The sequence below is a fragment of the Artemia sp. Qi Xiang Cuo genome, chromosome 13 (assembly GCF_049724085.1).
Source record: "Artemia sp. Qi Xiang Cuo chromosome 13, ASM4972408v1, whole genome shotgun sequence".
In the NCBI taxonomy this organism is placed as follows: domain Eukaryota; kingdom Metazoa; phylum Arthropoda; class Branchiopoda; order Anostraca; family Artemiidae; genus Artemia; species Artemia sp. Qi Xiang Cuo.
Window position 1 is genome coordinate 62,486,100 of NC_142806.1, and position 23,322 is coordinate 62,509,421.

The window sequence follows — 23,322 nt, forward strand, 5'->3', positions numbered from 1 at the left end:
AAATCTAGGCTGCCCATGCAGTGCTTCATATGCAGTGCATATCAAATGCAGTGCTTCTTTTCATGCTCATTTCGTGAATTCACGATTTTTTTTAAATATTAAAACTTTGTATTTCAAGATCTACCGACGAACGCCTCGGTACCTTGATTACTGTCGCTAACCAGCAAATTTGTTAAAGACCCTGCTAATCAGAGGCAACGCTGTAGCGTTGCCTATAGTAAAGGCCATACGGCTCCAATGTTTTATTATTTATTATTTATTATTTTTTTCCCAGAGGCACTTCATATGGAAGGGGTTGTCGTAGAAACTTCAAAGGGGGATCATTCTATTGGAAATCGAGAGTTCTAGTGCCCTTTTTAATAGTCGAAAATGATTGGAGGGCAACTAGCCCCCCCCCCACGCCCACAATTCCCCCAAACACATCTAATCACCATTTTGAGATAGCCATTTTGTTCAGCGTAGTTGATTTCCAGATAGAAAATATATATTTGAGGAGGACACTCCCCCACAACCCTCAGGGCAAGGGTTTTAAATTATGCCCTGAGGGCATAGAAGGTTTTTATAGAAGGCGTTGTCGTAGAAACTTCAAAACAGGCTCATTCGATTGGAAGTTAAAGGGCTAGTGCCCTTTTTAATAATCGAAAGTGATTAGAGTGTAAGTAGCCCCCTCCCCCCACGCCCATCATTTCCCCAAACTCATCCACTCAAAATTTTGAGATAGCCATTTTGTTCAGCGTAGTTGATTTTCAGATAGAAAATATATTTTTGAGGAAGACACTCCCCCACAACCTTCAGAGCAAGGGTTTTAAGTTATGCCCTGGCGGCATATAAGGTTTTTATAGAAAGCGTTGTCGTAGAAACTTCGAAACAGGGTCATTCGATTGGAAATTAAAGGGCTAGTGCCCTTTTTAATAGTCGAAAGTGATTGGAGTGTAACTAGCCCCACCCCCCCCCCCCTACGCCCATCATCTCCCCAAACACATCCAATCAAAATTTTGAGATAGCCATTTTGTTCAGCGTAGTTGATTTCCAGATAGAAAATATTTTTTTGAGGAGGACACTCCCCCACAACCTTCAGGGCAAGGGTTTTAAGATATGACCTTGGGACATATAAGATTTTTATAGAAGGCGTTGTCGTAGAAACTTCAAAAAAGGCTCATTCGATTGGAAATTCAAAGGGATAGTGCCCTTTTTAATTGTCGAAAGTGATTGGAGGTTAACTAGCCCCCCCCCCCACGACCATCATTCCCCCAATCCCATCAAATTAAAATTTTGAGATTGCCATTTTGTTCAGCGTAGTTGATTTCCAGATAGAAAATATGTTTTTGAGGAGGACACTCCCCCACAACCTTCAGGGCAAGGGTTTGAAGATATGACCTGGGGGTATATAAGGTTTTTATAGAAGACGTTGTCGTAGAAACTTCAAAAAAGGCTCATTCGAATGGAAATTCAAAGGGCTAGTGCCCTTTTTAAAAGTCAAAAGTGATTTGAGGCCAACTCCCCCCCCTCTCACGCCCACCTTTCGCCACACCACATCCACTCAAAAGTTTACGACAGCTATTTTATTTAGCGTAGTTTTAAGGTTTGGAAATTAGGTCTTGCAGGATAAGCACTCATACACAGCCCTAAAGGCAAGAGTTGTAATTTAAGGATTCTCCAATTCCTTCCCATTATTTCTTATGGAAGGGACGCTTGTATAAACTTTGGAGAGGTCTCATTTGACTGAAAATTGAAAGTTCTTGTTCACTTTTTAAGAGTCAAAAGAGATTGGAGGGTGACTAGCCCCCCCCACCCTCCTCCTCCACGCCCTAAATGCATCAGACAAAAAATTTTAGATAGAAATTTTTTTAAAATAATTCAAATTTCTTATAACAAAAAACTCCGGTGTCGACACAGCCCCCCAGTGCCCGGGGGTATGCATTGTAAGTTATGCCCTGAGGCATAACTTATTACAGGGGGTTTTTAACTTATGGGAAGGGGTTTTGTATGGGAAGAACACATAGGAAATCTATTATAATTATCCAATTATTAGGTTAAAATACATACTCTGAGATAGATGTAAAATTGCTTTGGCACACAAAATCCTATCAAGGTCAATTCCAGACAGTCGTGATCCCTTTGTGTCAGCAAGTGAAATGGTCTAAACCCCCTTATTGGAGCTATTTTTTCAATTCATTCATTGTTGTCAATCGCTGTCCACAAGTTATGCAAGCTGTCTATTGTTCATATATAAGGTTTTTATCAAATAGGTAATCGTATAGACTTTGAAAACAGCCTCATTCGATTTAAACTGTAAGTTCTAGATCCGTTTTTTAAAGTCAAGCATAATCGGCCAGTAAGCACCCCCCCCTCCTATGCCATAAAACTTGAAACTTTTTGCGATCAAAAACGAACAAAAATTAATTTTAAAAAAATTTCTTAAAAATAAGTTTTTAAATTAAAAGTAAAGTTAATTTTAAACTTAAGCTCTGGAGATACAAACACCTTTTAAGATTCAAACTCAAAACGACCAGAAATTACTGTTAAAGAATAAATGAAACCCAAAACGAACAGAAATTAAATAAACAATCATAGCAACAAACATACAACAAGCAATAATATAAATGAATAAATAGATCTGGAAAACTAAGAACTGGAAAATAATAAATTTGTAATATACGAGTAATTCGTTTTCAGTGAAGCACCAATGACGCAGAAGGCTTTAGGTTTTTACAGTTAAAGAAGGGGGCAGTATCCAAATTTTGTTTGTAGTGAAACTATATTTGTCTTGACTAATCTTGAAAAGAACTAATAAGTTAAACTGAATATTTGATGCATAATGATATTAATTGCTAAAAGCAGTTCCAATTTTTACTGTAATTTTAATATTTATTTTCAATATTAAGTACAAAAGAAAACATTTGTAATATAATTCGTTTTCAGTAAAGCGCCATTGACGCAGTAGGTTTTAGGCTTCTGCAGTGAGGCGATACCCAAACTCTTGTTTGTAGCTATTTTTATTCGATTCAAACTTGATTTGTATATTCAATTTAAGTTTCACTCGTTTTAAGATTTATTTATTCATTTACATTAATATATATTGTATATTTGTTCGCATTGATTGTTTATTTAATTTCTGTTCGTTTTAAGTTTCATTTATACTTTAATAGCAAAATATTTGTTTTCGTTTTAAGCTTGATTTGCATATTCAATTTAAACAATACTCGCTTTAAGATTTATTTATTCATTTATATTATTACTTGTTGTATGTTTTATTCCTATGATTGTTTATTAATTTTTGTTCGTTTTGAGTTTCATTATTCTTTAATAGTAATTTCTGGTCGTTTGGGTTTGAATTTTAACAGGTATTTGTATCTCCTGAGCTTAAGTTTAAAATGGGCTTTACTTTTCTTTGAAAAACTTATTTTTCGGAAAGTATTTTTTTTAATTAATCACTTACAACGTCTACGTTATCTGAATAAATAAGGCAATATTTTCTGCATAATCTACTTAAATAACAGCTTAATATTGCTAAAAATTACTATTTGAAAATGTGGAGGTTTTAAGCCTCGTAATGGGAGTGGGGTGGGATGGGAGGCAAGTAATGGGAGTATAAACATATAAAATAAAAGAAACTTGATATCATACTTCAGAAAACTGGGGGAGGGGGACAGCTTCCCATCTATCCAGGTCTAGAACTACCACTGCTTGGAAACGTGCAATCTCAAAATGATAAACAAAGTACATTAAATACTTTTTTTGGGGTAAAAATGACACAAAACCGAAGCGCTCGCATGCCTTCATACACAAATATATAGGTAAAGAAAAACAAAGCTTATTTGCGAAAATTTTGTAATTCAAAAATATCGCTTTCTTATGCTTGCCGGGAACATCGGGTTCCCAGGGTTGTAGATTTATCAAGTGGAAGTCATTAGTACGTGCAGATTATCAGTTTGATAATAAATATTTCTGATGGGTAGAGCTGGTCAACAAAAGGTAGTTCGGGCATCGATAAATTACCGAAAAATATGATTGCTTCACATGATACCTGGCAAATGTCTCACTTCTAATAACGGTTTGCGATCTTTATATTGGAACTCCTTCTAGATTCTTACGCTTAGAGTTTGTATACCTAATTAATTTTATCTATTCACCAATGAATTCAGTCAGGCTTTGATCTGCCCACTTCAGCTAGTCAAGTCGAGTCGTTTCGAAGCATTTAAACTCTTTATCACAGTTTATAGAATTAGCAGTATGATCATACCCTAGCTCACCCATTATAAAAACCCGGACCAAGGTGCGAGTAGTCCAGAAAACGTTTTTGCAGATATAAACATAAGCGGCATTAGATCTTTTCACGGGTAGACAAGTCAGATTTCTCTTGGAAACGAAACAAGTGGAAACCCGCTATTACGAATAATGCACTTTGTAACCATTTCTCATTGATTGACGGAAACAGACTAACCCGCTAATGTGGAAAAAAGTGGGAGGAACTTTTTGTTCGTACCGAGAATGAAGACCAGAAATTATCTGCGATAAACTTACTGGATAATTCTTTAAACTGTGCTCTTTATTGTCCAAGTTGCTGAGGTGTGTTTAATATCTCAATAGTTATGGTATATGCATAATCAGGTTTGAATACTTTTAGTTAGTTTTGCATGGTAGTGGATATGAATAATTGCCACTTCTTCTCTGTCTACCGCCCCCCTCAACCCCCGCTTTTTCACTTGCAAAGAAATGCTTTCCAACACGAACGAAATCTGCATGAATTTTTTACCGTAAGAACATCCTATTGCATCTCTTTGATTAGAAACAGTACTAAGCCTGTTTGCTGGATTTTTTACAGGAGATTTTTCTCTAACCGATAACAAGCTATAATGTAATGAACTTGGTACGACCAACTGATTGCAGGCTACAGGACTTAAAAAACCTTAACAAAAGAGGCTGCAAAAGCGGGGGGTTTGGGGGTGACACCCCCCCCTCCCCCAACTGTACCTCCTAATGTCTGTACGTTTTAAGGTTCGAAATTGTGACTCAGCCTCTTTAACTCTTTAGAAAACGTAGTTTTTTTCAAATAGTTTCTGCACGTTTTTGTACAGTTTATTACTTATTATTACTTGACTAACAGTTAGCTGATCATGTCAGGAGTTTTCCTGAATAGGAGGAATTCCTGAATACTCAAATCAAATGCACAGTAAGATTTTCTTTTTTCAACTTTTCTTCGAGCATGTGGGTATACGGCATGTTATCAAAGCAGTGGAGACTTACCTGTAAACCGAAAAAAAATAAGCAACAATCCTAAAATGCTTTATTTTTATACTATTAAAACCTTTTTTAATTTTCATCAGACGTAAGGTTTTATCGACTTACGTAATTAAAATCTCTTGACATTCTTCAGTGAATGACGTAGTTCCGAGACGAATGCCGATGCAAGCTCTTGGGGGAATTCGTCTAACATGGGTTCTTATGGGGAAAAACGAGGTTTTTCGTAAATGGAAATTCGGGGGATAATTTTTTCGGTCTGAAAATATCAAGAGGCCCTAACAGGTAAATTCCGCTTCGAATGAGTCCTCATTCACCCGGATCCGTTGCCAACTGTGGCCTGGAGGCGTGTCAGATATAAAAAAATAACTTGATGAACATTAAGCGGCTATATTTGGTTTTTTGAAAACAGGGAAGGAGTGATCGGATTGAGCTTAAATTTTTAAGATAAGCTCCCAGGCCCTAGGAAAGCTTATCCTCTAAATTTCAGCCCGATCAGACAAAGTTAAAGGGGGGCTGTGGTGGGAGGGTCGAAACTTCCGGCTCACTTTCCCCCATGAAGATAAAGTCGGAGAGGGGGGTGGGTGGGTGGGAGGGGGGGGGTGAAATTACGCATGTTTCTTAGTTTGAGCTTAGGCTACAAAATGCGATCACGGCCGTCTCTCTCTGCGACCTCTAGGACCGGAAATCGCTTAACATTGTGGTGCGTCACCTCTTTAAAGAGGCATAAGTGTGCCTCCTTGAAATCACTCAAACCCTACAGAATAAATAAAATACTGCTAGTAGTAAGTATATATGGAATTTGCTTGAAGCTATAGGAATCTCCATGTTATTTGCTTGAAGCTATAAGAATCTCCATGTTATTTGTCGAGACAATGGATTTGCTTGCCTTATGTTCCTTGGTGTCTTTCCAGATTACGTGGTATTTGCTTATGTCCCGTTGGTACCATTCCAAACGAGCGCGGAATCCCCACCTGTTCCTAAACATTGCAAAAAAGATAGCAGTATGAACGGGGATTCCCCACACAAGTTTGTTTCAACTCCAAGTTTTTCAACCAGACTGGTTTTTTCGAGCTGACACCTGTTTTTTAGGATTTGCGAGTAATTCGATGTGTTGTCAATTTAAATTAGTTAAGAAATAAAAAATTTAACAAGAAATGGCTGAAAAGTGTTTTGGGGGGAGATGGGTTGATTGTGTACCGTATAATACACAAGTGATGTTTGAACAAGGTTGTCAGTTTGAAATAGAGTGTAACGAGGGTTTGTTAACTCAGGCAATTTGTTATAAATTTGGGACAACATAAATCTATGAAAATCGTTAATGATGATAGAATGACGTTGTGAGTTGACCTAGCTCTACCTCTCCGATGTGTTCTGTATAATACACAAGTGGTTTCAAACTTTTACCTTGAGCATTTATGCTGTTAGCAGAATTTCAAAAAGGATCGTTTATAAGTGCTGGCGTATCTGATGAAATAATTTAGGTCGTATGATCAATTTAATTTATTTTTTAATTCAGTAGTTTTTCAGCAAGGACAATCGATACCCTAAAAGTGTTTGATTCAAACTTTCATCTTGAGCATCGATGTTGTTAGCAGAATTTCAAAAAAGGATCGTTTATGAGTGCTGGCGTATCTGATGAAATAACTTAGGTCGTATGATAAATTTAATTTGTTTTTTTATTCAGTAGTTTTTCAGTAAGGACACTCGATATCCTAAAAGCGTCTGATTAAAACTTTTACCTTGAGAATCGATGTTGTTAGCAGAATTTTAAAAAGGATCGTTTATGAGTGCTGGTGGTTGCACGAGGGTTCAGTAGCACGGGGGTTCAGTAGCACTGGGGTTCAGTTGTACGGAGTTTCGGTTATACAAGGATTCAGTTACATGGGTAGTTCAGTTGCACGGGGGTTTAGTTAACTGAGGTCAAGTTCCACGGGGGTTGAGTTGCACGAGGGGTTCAGTTGCATGGGGGTTCAGTTACAGGCGGGTTCAGTTACAAGGGGTTTAGTTAAATGTGGTTGACTTCCACGGGAGGTTGAGTTGCACGAGGGGTCAGTGAAAGGGGGTTCAGTTGCACGTAGGATTGAGTCATTTTTTACGGGGTTTGCGAGACTCTGTTGTTAGATTGCTTATGTTTTTTTCTTTACTTGCTGGTCATTAAAAAAGAGATGATTTCTTTTAGATAAATAATTCTTGTACATTTTAAAATAGCTTTAAGGGGTTTGAGAGACTCTGTTGTTTTATTCTGTGTGATTTTTTTCTTTACTTGGTGGCCATTCAAAAAGCGAGGATTTCTCTTAAATCAATAATTCTTATACCTTTTAAAATAGCTTTATAAGGTTTGAGAGACTCTGTTGTTTTATTCTGTGTGATTTTTCTTTACTTGATGGCCATTCAAAAAGCGAGGATTTCTGTTAAATAAATAATTCTTATACATTTTAAAATAGCTTTACGGGGTTTGAGAGACTCTGTTGTTTTATTCTGTGTGATTTTTTCTTTACTTGGTGGCCATTCAAAAAGCGAGGAGTTCTGTTAAATAAATAATTCTTATACCTTTTAAAATAGCATTTTGTGTCTTTCTGAACTTTCTGTGAGAGGCAGGGTTAAGTATTTAGTTTAAATAATTCTAGGAGGAATTGAGTTTTATGGCTGGTGTGGAAAAATGGTACATGTTGAATATTCGGGTAAACATACGACTAAGAAACGCTTCACTATAAATAAGGCTATTGTGTTTTACTGAACTTTTTAGGGCGGGAGTAACTATTTAGTTTAAATAATTCTAGGAGGAATTGAGTTTTATGGATGGTATGGAAAAAATGGTATGTGTTAAATATTCGGGTAAACATTCGAGTATAAATAAGGCTATTGTGTCTTTCTGAACTTTCTGTGAGAGGCGAGGGTAAGTATTTAGTTTAAATAATTCTAGGATGAATTGAGTTTTATGGATGGTATGAAAAAATGGTATGTGTTAAATATTCGAGGAAACATTCGACTATAAATAAGGCTATTGAGACTGTCTGGACTTTCTGTGAGAGACGAGGGTAAGTATTTAGTTTAAATAATTCAAGCAGGAATTTAGTTTTGTGGCAGGTGTGAGAAAATGGTTCGTGTGGGGAGAATTAAGTTTTAAGGGGGGTAAAAAGGGTAGTTATTTAGGACCCAGTAAACAGGTGACTTGAAATGCTTCATTAGAAATAGTTTATTGCTAATGATACCTCCTCGACAGATATTTGTTTTATTGTATTTTGTAGCTATTAGCCAAACGTTGCTCTGTGTTTGTCACACCAACTAGTAAATATTTATCGGGGTTTTATTTTTTCTGTTCAATTATTTTCAGTGTAAGCCAATATAAATACCTCATTCTTTTATTCTAACTTAACTTGTAGGAATAGGACTTCTAGAATAAGGATTCATTCCCTCGACTAAATCAGTTTATTCATGTATAATGGTGAACAAAAGACTATTAATTCTCCGTATTCTTGGTACGTGTGGGGTAAATTAAGTTTTGAGGGGGGTAAAAATGGTAGTTATTTAGTACCCAGTAAACGGGTGACTTGAAATGCTTCATTAGAAATAGTTTATTGCTAACGATACCTCCTCGACAGATATTTGTTTTATTGTATTTTATAGATAATAGCCAAACGTTGCTCTGTGTTTGTCACACCAACTAGTAAATATTTATCGGGGTTTTATTTTTTCTGTTCAACTATTTTCAGTGTAAGCCAATATAATGCTAGGGGGAGTAAAAATGGTAGTTATTTTGTACCCCGTAAACAGGTGACTTGATATGCTTCATTAGAAGTAGGTTATTGCTAATGATACCTCCTCGACAGATATTTTTATGGTTCTAACAATTGTGCTCTATGATTGGTCAGAGACACGATGTGGCTTTCCCACTGGGGGTTTTATGACTCCTCCCCGCAATGACTTCAGATGGTTTTAGGACTCATCTCCCTAGCCATAACTCCATTCAACCTAGAGCGAGGGTATAAAAGTTTGATGAAGTATTTCTCTACTTAACAACTACATTAATAGCCTCCAAGATGATAGGACTGTATGACACAGAATTTATCGGATTGAAAAAATCATCTTGTGGTGTTATATTTGAATGTGCTTTTTTATTATTGTCTATGGATCTCGAAGAAATTGTCTGTTATCATTGGGTAGCGAACTATAATCTGTTTGAGTATGATAAAAGCTTGTGGAGTACTACATTACGTCATATAAACAGACTGGGATTCTATGATAGAGTGATTACACCACTTAATAATACTGGTCAGGAATTGATAAAGGTTCAGGAAAAAGTCAGTGAAATTTGCAGCTTTTTTGGGGTTGAAGCACTCTACGTAAATGTTAATGTGCCTAGAGATAAAGTTTTAATTCAAAAGTTTGACCCTAGGATTCTGCTTTTCAATCTAGAAGAATTTAAGTGTCTTAAATTTGAAGGGGGATATCATAGTCTTGAAGACGAGGTTAGGTTCTTCGCGCAGTGGATACCTAAGGACACACCTGATCGTGATAAATCCATAATACATGGTAAAAACTATTCTATATCATGGGACCATTGTTTCTGGATGTTTAAGTTTGAACTCTAAGTACTATTTTTATGTAAATATGTGTTGTTGTTTTTTTTCTCAAAAAACAATCTGTTAATACGTTTAAGCAATAAATATCTTTAAGCTTAACCCGTCTTTATTCTTTAGAATAGTTCTATTCATTTCATTAAATTATGAAGAAATTGTAAGTAAGTAACAATAGCTTTATTGAATTCTCTTCCTTGACACAATACAAATATTTAATTCAAGAGATAATAACAAAATCGCAATTTAGTAATGAAGTCTTTATTGTTTTCACCTTGTTGATGCGAAATGTTGAAATTTAATTCAATAAATTAGGAAGTAATTTTAAATAGGTAACGAGCTCATTCTTGAAGTTACTTCTTGTATACACAATGCAGAAATTTCATTTAAGAAATTATGAAAAAATTGTAACACACACACACAGAGACGACACACACACAGAGACGACACACACAAAGTGTCGACTTACACATAGAGACGACAAACATACAGAGACGACAAACACACAGAGATGACACACATAGAGAGACAACACACACACAGAGAGAGACGACAAACACACAGAGTCGACTCACGCACAGAGAGGACAAACACAAAGACACAACAGACACAAAGAGACGACTCACACACAGAGAGGACAAACACACAGAAACACACACACACACACAAAGACACACACACACACACACACACACAGAGACGACACACACATAGAGACAATACAGACACAGAGACCACCCACACACAAAAGACGAAACACTCAGAGACGAGACATACACAGAGGCAACACACACATAGACGACACACACATACACGACACACACATAGAGACAACACAGACACAGAGACGACAGACACACAAAGACGAAATACACACAGACACGATACAGACACAGAGTTGACACACACACACAAACAGAGACGAGACCTACACGGAGACGACACTCACAGAGACGATACACAAATAGATGACACTCACATACACGACACACACAGAGACGAAACACACAGAGACGACACACACAGAGACGACACACACATAGACGACACACACATAGACGACACACACATAGACGACACACACATAGACGACACACACATATACGACAAACACATAGACGACACACACATAGACGAGACACACATAGAGACAACACAGACATAGAGACGACAGACACACAAAGACGAAACACACACAGAGACTAGACAAACACAGAGGTGACACACACACAAACACACACACACACACACACACACACACACACACACACACACACACACACACACACACACACACACACACACACACACACACACACACACACACACACACACACACACACACACACACACACACACACACACACACACACACACACACACACACACACACACACACACACACACACACACACACACACACACACACACACACACACACACACACACACACACACACACACACACACACACACACACACACACACACACACACACACACACACACACACACACACACACACACACACACACACACACACACACACACACACACACACACACACACACACACACACACACACACACACACACACACACACACACACACACACACACACACACACACACACACACACACACACACACACACACACACACACACACACACACACATACACACACACACACACAAACACACACACACACACACACACAGATACACAGACACACATACACACACACACACACACCCACCCACACACACACAAACACACACACACAAACACACACACACACACACACACACACACACACAGTGTCTCTGTGTGTGTCGTCTCTGTGTGTGTCGTCTCTGTGTGTGTCGTCTCTGTGTGTGTCGTCTCTCTTTTATGTCGTCTCTGTGTGCGTGGTCTCTGTGTATGTCTCGTCTCTGTGTGCGTGTGTGTGTCACCTCTGTGTATGTCTCGTCTCTGTGTGTGTTTCGTCTTTGTGTGTCTGTCGTTTCTGTGTCTGTGCTTTTCCTATGTGTGTGTGTCGTCTATTTGTGTGTCGTCTATGTGTTTGTCATCTATGTGTGTGTATTCTATGTGTATGTCTCGTCTCTGTGTGTTTCGTATTTTGTGTGTCTGTCGTCTCTGCGTATGTGTTGTCTCTGTGTGTGTGTCTTCTCTGTGTGTGTGTGTGTGTGTGTCGTTTCTGTGTGTTTTTACTCTATGTGTGTGAGTCGTCTCTTTGTGTTTGTCCTCTCTGTGTGTGAGTCGACTCTGTTTGTTTGTCGTCTCTCTCTCTGTGTGTGTTGTCTCTCTATGTGTGTCATCTCTGTGTGTTTGTCGTCTCTGTGTGCTTGTTGTCTCTATGTGTAAGTCAACACTTTGAGTGTGTCGTCTCTGTGTGTGTGTCGTCTCTGTGTGTGTGTGTTACAATTTTTTCATAATTTCGTGAATGAAATTTCTGCATTGTGTATACAAGAGGTGACTTCAAGAATGAGTGTGCTACCTATTTACAATTCCTTCATAATTTTTTGAATGAAATTTCAGTATTGCGTATCCAATAGGTGAAAACAATAAAGAGTTTATTACTTTCTTGCGATTTTATTATTATTTCTTGAATTAAATATCTGTATTGTGTCCAGGAAGTGAATTCAAGAAAGCGATTGTTACTTACTTACAATTTCTTCATAATTTAATGAAATGAATAGAACTATTCTAAAGAATAAAGACGGGTTAAGCTTAAAGATATTTATTGCTTAAACGTATTAACAGATTTTTTTAGAAAAAAACAACAACAACACATATTTACATAAAAATAATACTTAGAGTTCAAACTTAAACATCCAGAAACAATGGTCCCATGATATAGAATAGTTTTTACCATGTCTTATGGATTTATCACGATCAGGTGTGTCCTTAGGTATCCACTGCGCGAAGAACCTAACCTCGTCTTCAGGACGGTGATAACCCCCTTCAAATTTAGGACACTTAAACTCTTCTAGATCGAAAAGTGGGATCCTAGGGTCACACTTTTGAATTAAAACTTTATCTGTAGGTACATTACCCTTTACGTAGAGTGCTTCAACCCCGAAAAAGCTGCAAATTTCACTGACTTCCTCCTGAACATTTCTCAGTTCCTGACCAGTATTATTAAGGGGTGTAATCACTCTATCATAGAATCCCAGTCTGTTTATATGACGTAATGTAGTACTCCACAAGCTTTTGTCATACTCAAACAGATTATAGTTCACTATCTCATGATAACAGTCAATTTCTTGCAGATCCATAGACAATAATAAAAAAGCAAATTCAAATATAACACCACAAGATGATTTTTTCAATCCGATAAATTCTGTGTCATACAGTCCTATCATCTTGGAACCTATTAATGTAGTTGTTAAGTAAAGAAATACTTCATCAAACTTTTATACCTTCGCTCAAGGTTGAATGGAGTTATGGCTAGGGAGATGAGTCCTAAAACCATCTGAATTCATTGTGGGAGGAGTCATAAAACCCCCAGTGGGAAAGCCACATCGTGTCTCTGACCAATCATAAAGCATAATTGTTAGAACCATAAAAATATCTGTCGAGGAGGTATCATTAGCAATAACCTACTTCTAATGAAGCATATCAAGTCACCTGTTTACCGGGTACTAAATAACTACCATTTTTACTCCCCCCTAGCATTATATTGGCTTACACTGAAAATAATTGAACGAAAAAAATAAAAGCCCGATAAATATTTACTAGTTGGTGTGACTAACACAGCGCAACGTTTAGCTGGATAAGAAGAAGAAGAATACGGAATATTAAGTCTTTTGTTCACCATTATACATGAATAAACAGATTTAGTCGAGGGAATGAATCCTTATTCTAGAAGTCCTATTCCTACAATTTAATTTATAATAAAATAATGATTTAATTATATTGGCTTACACTGAAAATAATTGAACAGAAAGAATAAAACCCCGATAAATATTTACTAGTTGGTTTGACAAACACATAGCAACGTTTGGCTAATAGCTATAAAATACAATAAAACAAATATCTGTCGAGGAGGTATCATTAGCAATAAACTATTTCTAATGAAGCATTTCAAGTCACCTGTTTACTGGGTACTAAATAGCTACCATTTTTCCCCCCCTCAAACTTTAATTTACCCGTACCATTTTTCCGCACCAACCACAAAACTCAATTCCTCCTAGACTTATTTAAACTAAATACTTACCCTCGCCTCTCACAGAAAGTTCAGAAAGACACAATAGCCTTATTTATACTCGAATGTTTACCCGAATATTTAACACATACCATTTTTTCCATACCATCCATAAAACTCAATTCCTCCTAGAATTATTTAAACTAAATAGTTACTCCCGCCCTAGAAAGTTCAGAAAAACACAATAGCCTTATTTATAGTGAAGCGTTTCTTAGTCGTATGTTTACCCGAATATTCAACATGTACCATTTTTCCACACCAGCCACAAAACTGTAGCGATAAAAGAACTTGTAGTGTAGTAATGGGAAGATTCGCTACCGTGGTGATAAAAACTTCTTCTATAGCGCCACTTTTAGTGCTGGAGATTGTGTCAACTAGGCTAGCGCCGCTCTCAATTAATGAGAGAAAATTGAATATGTAGACATACCAATGTGGCTTCTTCTTTCTTGAGCTATCTGGAGATCAGATTCCTTTGGGAGCATTTACCTTGGAGACTGGCGAACTAATTACCTATTATCGGACTAGACTCAGACATATAACAGAAACAAACACATATAAAAAGACAATAGATTTATTGAACTTACATGCTTAGTTGTAGAGCAACGGGTCACTTCAATGACAATAATGATGACCGAAATTATTTGCGGTACTCACCGCTTTAAGTCTGACATCATATTAAAATAAAAAAACCACATTTACCCCACTCCCAAACGCAGTTCTTTCGTCCTGCGCTCTAGGGACTGCCTGCCATTGGCTCACGTGCCCCCAGGATGCTAATCCTCGCCAAATAATCTATTAAATATTTTTCATATGATTAAGGTGTTCACAAAGTTTTTTGACTTTTAAACTTCCTTGGAATTTTTATGCATTGCATTTTTTTTTTGCTACAATTATCTTAGCGAAATTCGAACGACTAGCGCCGTTGTCTGACTGAAGATAGAAATGCAATTTCTCTTTTTTCTGATTAAGGACTTTTCATTTTTGCGACTAGATTTAGCTTAATTATAAGGAATCGGAATTATCTTTAGAAAGGAACTTTATTTTGGTATTTCAAATACGTCACATCTTACTCACGGTACATATCACCCTTCCCATGAAATAATGACGCCCCGTCATTAGTTATTGCCCATTATGAGTTATTAAATTTTTCAATTATTTTTCTTGTTTTATTCTACATCCCTATCCAAAATTCATCTCCCAGACTCAGATTATTTTCGTTTCTAGTGTAGATACTATATTAAAAAAAAATTTTTTTCTTTTTCTATATCTGAAACTGATTAATTTTACATTACAAATACAGTTGGGCCTATTCTAATTTTTAATTAGTTTTTTTTTTGCTGTCTATATTACTTAATAAATAATATCTAAACAACGTTAAATTAATAACATAATAATATTACAACTAATTATACTTGTGGTACATACATAAATGATTTATAACATACAATATTTGGTTCAACATATTCACTGATGACATTAAAACACTTTCACTATTGAGATTTTTTCATTGTCAAAGCTGTTGGGAAGTAACAAATTTATCTTCACATCTATTCATCACCTTTCGTGTCCTTAGTGTACTACACCCTTCTGTTGTAAATTACTGTCCTTCACTCCTTTTGTCGTGGCAAAAATTTCGAAGCGATTGAGTTATATTTTCTTCATTGAACGGTTCGAGTTTAACTATCTTCACACGGTTAGTTTTTCTTAATAGTCAACTTGAGAGTGACCGTTAAATTTCGCTCAGATGATCGACTGAAAAATATGTCTTCCCACTCTCTGGGCTGGCGTTTTTTTCTTCTCAGCATATCATTTTTAGGATTTTTGAGGCACATAGAGAATGTATTATCGCGTAAAACTGTTTATTTGTGCCTTTTGAAACGGGTTGTCGTCATATTATAGTGACTCTCTTAATATATTGTCTTTAAATTCAACTTCAAATATCTTCAACTATCATCTAACTTCAAATATCGTTAAATATCGTTTATCTTGTACTGCTCGATGGTGTTCTCAGAGTTAAAGTTCAAATTGTCTTTAATTTCTGCTTCAAATATCTTCAAATGTCTTTAAGTGTCATTTAACTTCAAATATTGTTTACCATGTGCTGATCGATGGAGTTCTCAGAATTAAGCTTCAAATTGTCTTTAAATTCTTCTTCAAATATATTCGAATGTCTTTAAATATAATTCAAATTCGATTATAGTTTATCAGTTTATGATATATTTAGTAATCTGAATTAAAAAAAAAATTGTCTTTAATTTCGTCTTCAAATATATTCAAATGTCTTTAAGTATCATTTAACTTTAAATATTGTTTAATATAGTTTAGCTTCAAATATCATCACTATACTGTCAAATTATTATGGGTTCCATAGTGAGTATCAACAGCGATATCTACGTATTTATATCTTGTACTGGCCGATGGGTTTCTCAGCGTTTATGCGATTATATAGTTCGTTAAACCACTTGATACTGAGGTTCAAATATAGTGTTACCTGATACATAATATGGTTCATAGTCGAAGAAACGACGATCGAAGGTAACTGTTGTTTTCGTAGACGAAGCTGGGATGAAGTTACCTGGAGTCATGGTGAGTACTCTTCGTTGGTTGAGATATGATGAAAATAGATGTTACTGGGTCGTATCTGTACTGGGCAGCTTATTGTAATACTCAATGACCAAAGTGTCCATTTACTTTCCTGTAATAAAAACCACGCGGCAGAATCACATGTTCTTTGAATTAAGTACACATACAATAATTCACGCATTAATTGGGTTATAATTTCTTAGTTATGAGACAGAATTAAAAAAATACATTAATATTAGAACTCACAATGGAAATCTAAAACAGAAATTTCTTCAAATTTGTTTTGATAACGAAAATATCGATATTAGATAAACATAATTTACCCTACATTATTAAGTTTGAGGTCTACTTTTACAATATCTTTCATGCCTGCATTGTTTACGCAAGTCCGTGCTATATAAGAAATGCATGTTGCAGCGTCATAACCACACGGTTTTACGCAAACGATACTACAATGACGGAATAAGACATAACAAGGACTAGTGGAGACTTCTATACCCACTAGTTTTCTGATGTCTTCCCTATTTCTTGGCTTAGACGTTCTCATGTGGCTCCGGGTTTAACGGCTGAAATGCAGAGGTTCTTAGTCTCAGGATTTTTCCGTAATTGCAAGTCAACATTGGTTCCTCATATTCGCTTTTCGAATAAGGTCATTAGATGCAGGATTTTCATGCTTGCCTCCGTAGATTCCAGTTAATGCTTGGCAAAGAATGTAAGCATAATGAAGAACTGACATCAATATCTTTTTAGAAGGCTATTGTTTCAGCAAATACTTCAGAACTAAATAAATAAATATTACATTAAAGTCTTATTAGAATCCATTAAGCGAGAAACACCTTCAAATTCATAGGGAATTCCTTGTGGATTTTACGTAGTCGCCATTTGCCATACACAGGGTTTCAATCCATACATCTTAACTGATTAAATGGTTTTAAAATTTTACGAATTATTATTGGGATATAATTTCACATCCGCTGTGTAATTCTTCATATAAACGTACCAATAGGTTGTTTAGTTATAGTTACCAATAGTTGGCTATTTATACATGTATTACTCGAGTAAGAAATATAATGTTCCTTGAGTAAGAAACACATGAATCAGCAAACTTCCGGGACTTAATTACACTGGTAGGCCTAAAATAATTATAATCTGCACTAAGATAAAATATTTCATATAATTAGACGCTTCTGTACTAATAATTTCTTTTTTTTTTTTTGATAATATCCATCTTGGTTAGGACATGGGTGAATTTTTCATATAAAATACGAGAGGAACCTGAGTTATTGTAAGTAAGATATAACGGGACTGATTTGTGAAAATATGTGACAGAAATTAGAGCACAAGATATGTCATGGATAAACCAATGAAATTAAAGAACTTTTTTGTCATAGAACTATAGAAGGGTGATCTCTTTGTTATTGTATACGCCATAGGCATAAACTAATGAAATTAAATTTTTCGCCAAGGAGCTTAAGACATTAATATCTCTGTTTCTCTTTGGAAGTAATGTTTAACACAGAGCTGTAGGACAGAATACATCATTGAAATAACATAATTAAATTAAAAAGCTTTTCTCTCTTTTTTTTTTTTTTCTTTGGAGCTATAAGAAAGTAAACTCTCTGTTTCTCTTTCAAAGCATTCTGATTCAAAAAACGAAAACTTAACTAGCTCACAGAAGTTTCTATTCAATCTTTAAGTATTGTATTGAATGGCCCTGGTTGGCATAAAAATACGGATTTTTTAAACTTGAAGGACTGATAAATATCACTTCCTACGTTCATTTACACACAAAAAAATTACAAAACAATCATGGGCCTTGAGTTCCTCCCCGGGTGTCCCACAAGACGTGGTCCAACACCACTTGTCGTTCTCAGTAGACCACTAGCTTCCTACCTTTGGTTATTTTCTGTTCCAACCTTTCTATTATCCTTTGAGAGGGCATAGAAATAACACTAACAAAAATAAAACATCCAAAACTTAATCAAATCCTTACTTGGTTAACTCTAAATGCACACTGTTAAATTTATTATGGTGTTAAATTTATTATCTTTGAAATTTGTCTTTACGTTAATTAGGGATATTTCCATCTGTCAGGTTTTTTAACCGTTCTACCTGACTGTGTTGTGATTTTCTCCGGGGGTTCTTATGGTTTTTTCTGTTTCGGGTTGCGTATAGAAAAAATGTAAAATTTTTTTTTTTTTTTTTTAAAAAACTCTTGCCCTTTTAATATCGTGTTTTTACCGTGCGCGGCTGCTGAGGTCAGCCTTGATTTCCCTATTTCTTTTGCTACTATTTGGTTTCGATTCACCATCAGACTCTTCTGAACTGGTTTGCAACGAATCCGGATTAGGACTTTTAGAGGTGGCACTTTTTGAGGTGTCACCTGCCCTTTCTTCGTAAATTTCTACTCCTCTGGAAGTAGAAGGTTTATTCTCTAAGTCCTCGCCTTCAGTTCTCAACTCGGGGGATTTCAAAGATTCTTGAGAGCTTTGTGAGGAATCAATAGTTTTTGTGGGGTTCCTCCATTGTTTGAAGGCCAAGTCTTCAGTGGGATGGGGCATTCTTTGCACAAAGGTTTCCCTCCATGAAGTCCACTTTTTAGGTTTGACTTTGGACACAGTTATACCATGATGTTGACCTTGCTGGTCATCCTTGGGAGTTTTATTCTCGGGCGATGTACTTTGACTCTTTTTTATGGGTAATTAATTAAATCCATAGCTTCTCGCAGGTTTGTTTTAATTAACTCTTTGAGTGTTTTCTTTACAGTAATACCGGGGGTTTCTACAGCTCTGTTTAATTCTTCCTGTAAGGACAGGGGCCTTTCTATTGGTGTTGTAGGGGAAACCATATCGTCTGGAAATCTTTTGGGGGGACATGGGGTCGAGATTCTATCGGGGAAAAATTGGGTTTTTGGAGATATTGTATAATCTAAATCTCCCGCGCTCGCCGATGAATAACTTTTTGGACTTTTTGGCGTTTTAATGTCAGGAAATAATACGGGTGTGAGGAATTGTTTCTCAGGGACAGATAGATTTTCCATTGCTAAAAATTCTTAAAAGTTGTGTTCATCACTTTCATATTCAAAATAATCTTGTTTAAAATTATTTTGTGTTATATTTGACAGTATTTAGAGAGGTTGTTCATTTTCCGATTCTGACGACTCAGTAGAAGAGGGATGTGACATCCATCTCTCTGGAAATTTTGCTCTTTTTATTCGGCTAACATGCGCCTTGTAAGTTTTTCCACTATCGGGGTTCTCCATTTTAAAGGTATATTCATTATCGTACTTTTTGACTATTCTGTACGGTCCAGAATATTTGTTTGAAATTTTTTTTCTTTCCGTTTTCGCCTCGTTCTTTAGGTAAACGAAGTCTCCTACTTTGAAATCTATATTCCCCTTAACTTTGGGTTGGTTTCTTAGCTCTTGGTTTATTTTACATTTTTCCAATTCTTGCCTAACTATTTTATAAGTTTTCCTCATCCTATTTATGAATTCTTGTTTATAATCTTCTGAGTCGTGATAATATTTACGAGATTAAATAATATAATAAAAAGGGATTATAAAATATCGACCAAAAATTAAATAAAATTGATTGTTTCTGGTTGTTTAGGAATAAGCAGTGTTGTTTACGTTGGTTAAATAAGGTAAGAATTTATCCCAGTCGCTCCTATTGTCTTTAGTATAAATACTTATAACGTTCGAAAATATTTTATTTCTTTTTTATATTTTTCCATTATCTTTTGGATGGTAAGGCGCTGTCATCATTTTCTCTATATTAAGGAAAATCATTAAATCTTTTGTTACTTTTGCAACAAAATTGCTCCCGTTGTCGCTAAAGATTTTATTGGTAATGCCAAATTTTAAAAATAATTTCGCTAATTCCTTACTTTTGGCTTATTCACCTTGATTTTGCATAGCTTTTTCAAGAGTAAATCCGGACAAATGATCTACAACCGAAAGAATACACGTATGGCCTCTGCTAGAAACAGGTAAGCCTCCATTTGTCCCGTATAGGTCAAATGAGATAATATCGAAGGGGTACTTTGCGACTGGGACCCTTCCCATTGGGGGCTTTGGATAAGCTGGGGCGATTTTTCTCAAATTACATGCGTCGCATGTACTTACAAATTCTTTAAGCTTTGTCAGTGATGAGTGTACGTAAAAGTATTGTTTTAACTTGTGGAACGTTTTCATAACTCCTAAATGTCCACCTGTGTCCGAATGAAAATATTCAAATGCAGGCCCTATCAAGTTTTGTGTTAATACAGGCCTTATCGAGGTTTTGTTTCTATTTGTCTCAGTAGTCACAATTCTACACAGTATTTCTTCATCAAGGTCGTAGTAAAAATTATCTATCTCTTTTCTAAGAGTTTTGAATTTATCCGGTAACGCCTCATCATTCACAAAATAATCAATTAGTGCTACACACATTTCGTCCTTTTTTTGCTTTCTTTTTATATTTTCAAACGATAAGGGATAATAGTTGATCTTATTTTCTTTTACTGCGTCTTTTACTTCGTTTTGCTTGCATCCTTGTTTGCTTTTAGCATTTATAGCATTAACTTCATTTTCTTCAGTTTCCGACGGATCATTTTCTGGATATATACTCAAAAAGTCACAAGCTGCGTTTTGTTTTCCCTTTAAATTTTCAAATTCATAAACTAGGTCTTGGATTTTCATAATACATTTAGCTAGAATGCCCGTTGGGTTTTTTAATTTGCGCAGGTAATGCAAGATTTTATTGTCTGATCGTAATATAAATTTTCTACCAATTAAATAATGTCTAAATTTGTCCAGGTGGTAGATAATAGATAGTAATTCTAAGTTTGTGGTGGAATAGCTGTTTTCGCCTTTCGATAAAGTTTTACTTGAATAGAATATAACTTTTTCTATTTGTTTAGGTGTTCCCTGTAGATGGATAGGGTTTTCTCCTGGGATTGTTTGGGAAAGAACTGCGCCTATGCCTTTTAAACGAGCATCAGTGGTAACGATGAATTTTCCGTTTTCGAAATCAGGGAGTGATAAAATTGGATCAGAAGTGAGCGCCTTTTTGAGTTGGTCTAGGGAAGTTTGAGCTTCCTGGGACCAGGTAACATTATGTGAGTTTCCTTTGGTTAATTCCGTGAGGGGTTTCGCAATTTGGGAATAATTGCGTACAAATTTTCTAAAGTAGCCAGTAAGTCCTAAAATTCCCCTTAATTTTTTCATAGTTCTGGGGGGCTTGAGGTTTTCAACACATTTTATTTTATCAGGGTCTGGGGATATCTTTCCCTGGGTTACTACTATCCCTAAAAATTTAATTTTGGATTGAAATAAATTTACTTTCTCAGATCGGCATTTTAAATTGCCTTGCCTGAACTTCTCGAACACCTTAGCTAAAGTTGCCAAGTGTTGCTCAGTGTTTTCCCCCACGCATATAATATCATCAACAAAATGAATTATATTCCTTAATCCTCTCAACAGGTGCAATAGGGGTCTACATAGCGCGCTTGAACTTGTTTTAAGACCAAATGGTACCCTTAAGTATTCATAAGATCCATATTCGGATGCTGAAAATGCTGTTTTATGGACATCTTTTCCGGCTATTTTCACTTGGTGGTAGCCTTGGATAAGGTCCAAAGAAGTAAAAATTTTGTTTTTGCTTGAAATTGAGTTAAGAATTTCGTCTATTCTTCGTAGAGGAAATTTATTGCTAACTACTTGTTTGTTGAGAGCCCTATAATCTACAACGAGTCTAAGATCTTAATTCTTTTTTGGTAATAAGATCACTGGTGCACTATACGGGCTCATACTTGGGCGTATACTTTTATTTCTTTCTAATTCATGGATTTTATTTTTTTACCACTCTTTGTGCTTATATGGTACACGATATGGCTGTTTTGATATAGGATTACCAGTCGTTAAAATATAAAGATTATAAAATGGAATAAGCCCGATATAATATTAAGATGCAGAAAATACATCCATAAAAATACATAATAAATAGCATAATTTTTTCTTAAGTTACATATGCGTAATATGATCCATTTTAAATTTGTTTAAAAATTTCGATTTAGTCAAAGGATATTCGTTATTTGAAGTTTTAATACAGTTAACTATGTTTCTTTTAGAGTTTTCCAATGTATTTAAATGATTTTCCGTTAAAACCTCGATTTTGACTAAACACGTCCCTTTTTTAATTGTAATTGTATCGTTTTCATGGTTATTGGTTACCAAAATAAAACCTTCCCCTTTGTCATAATATATAATCTGTTCCTCGCATAACAGATTTTCAGGTATTTCAGACGGTGTCGTAAACCATATTTCTGATTTGCTAATTACTGGCTCGATCATTTGTGATATTTGGATTATGTGCATTGTTTTGGGAGGGACTTTGTTTTCCTTATCGTAAATCCGTACTATTTTTCTTCATTTTCATTGTTTATTAGATTCATGCTGGCGCTATGCTGCGCCATTGCGGCGTCTTGTGGCGTCACGTTGGGTTTTACTATGTTTTTCCACAATTCCACTATTTTCTTAATTTCATTTGATCTATACTGTAGCATATCTCCTATTTTTATTTTCGCAGATTCAATATTGTCATTATTTAAATTTACTTCATTTCTGCGATATCTCTCGGGATAATTGAACAAATTTCCAATTATGCCCTGTCTTTGCGAGACATGAGGTTCAAAATACTTCGACATTATACCATTAGAAATTTTGTTTACT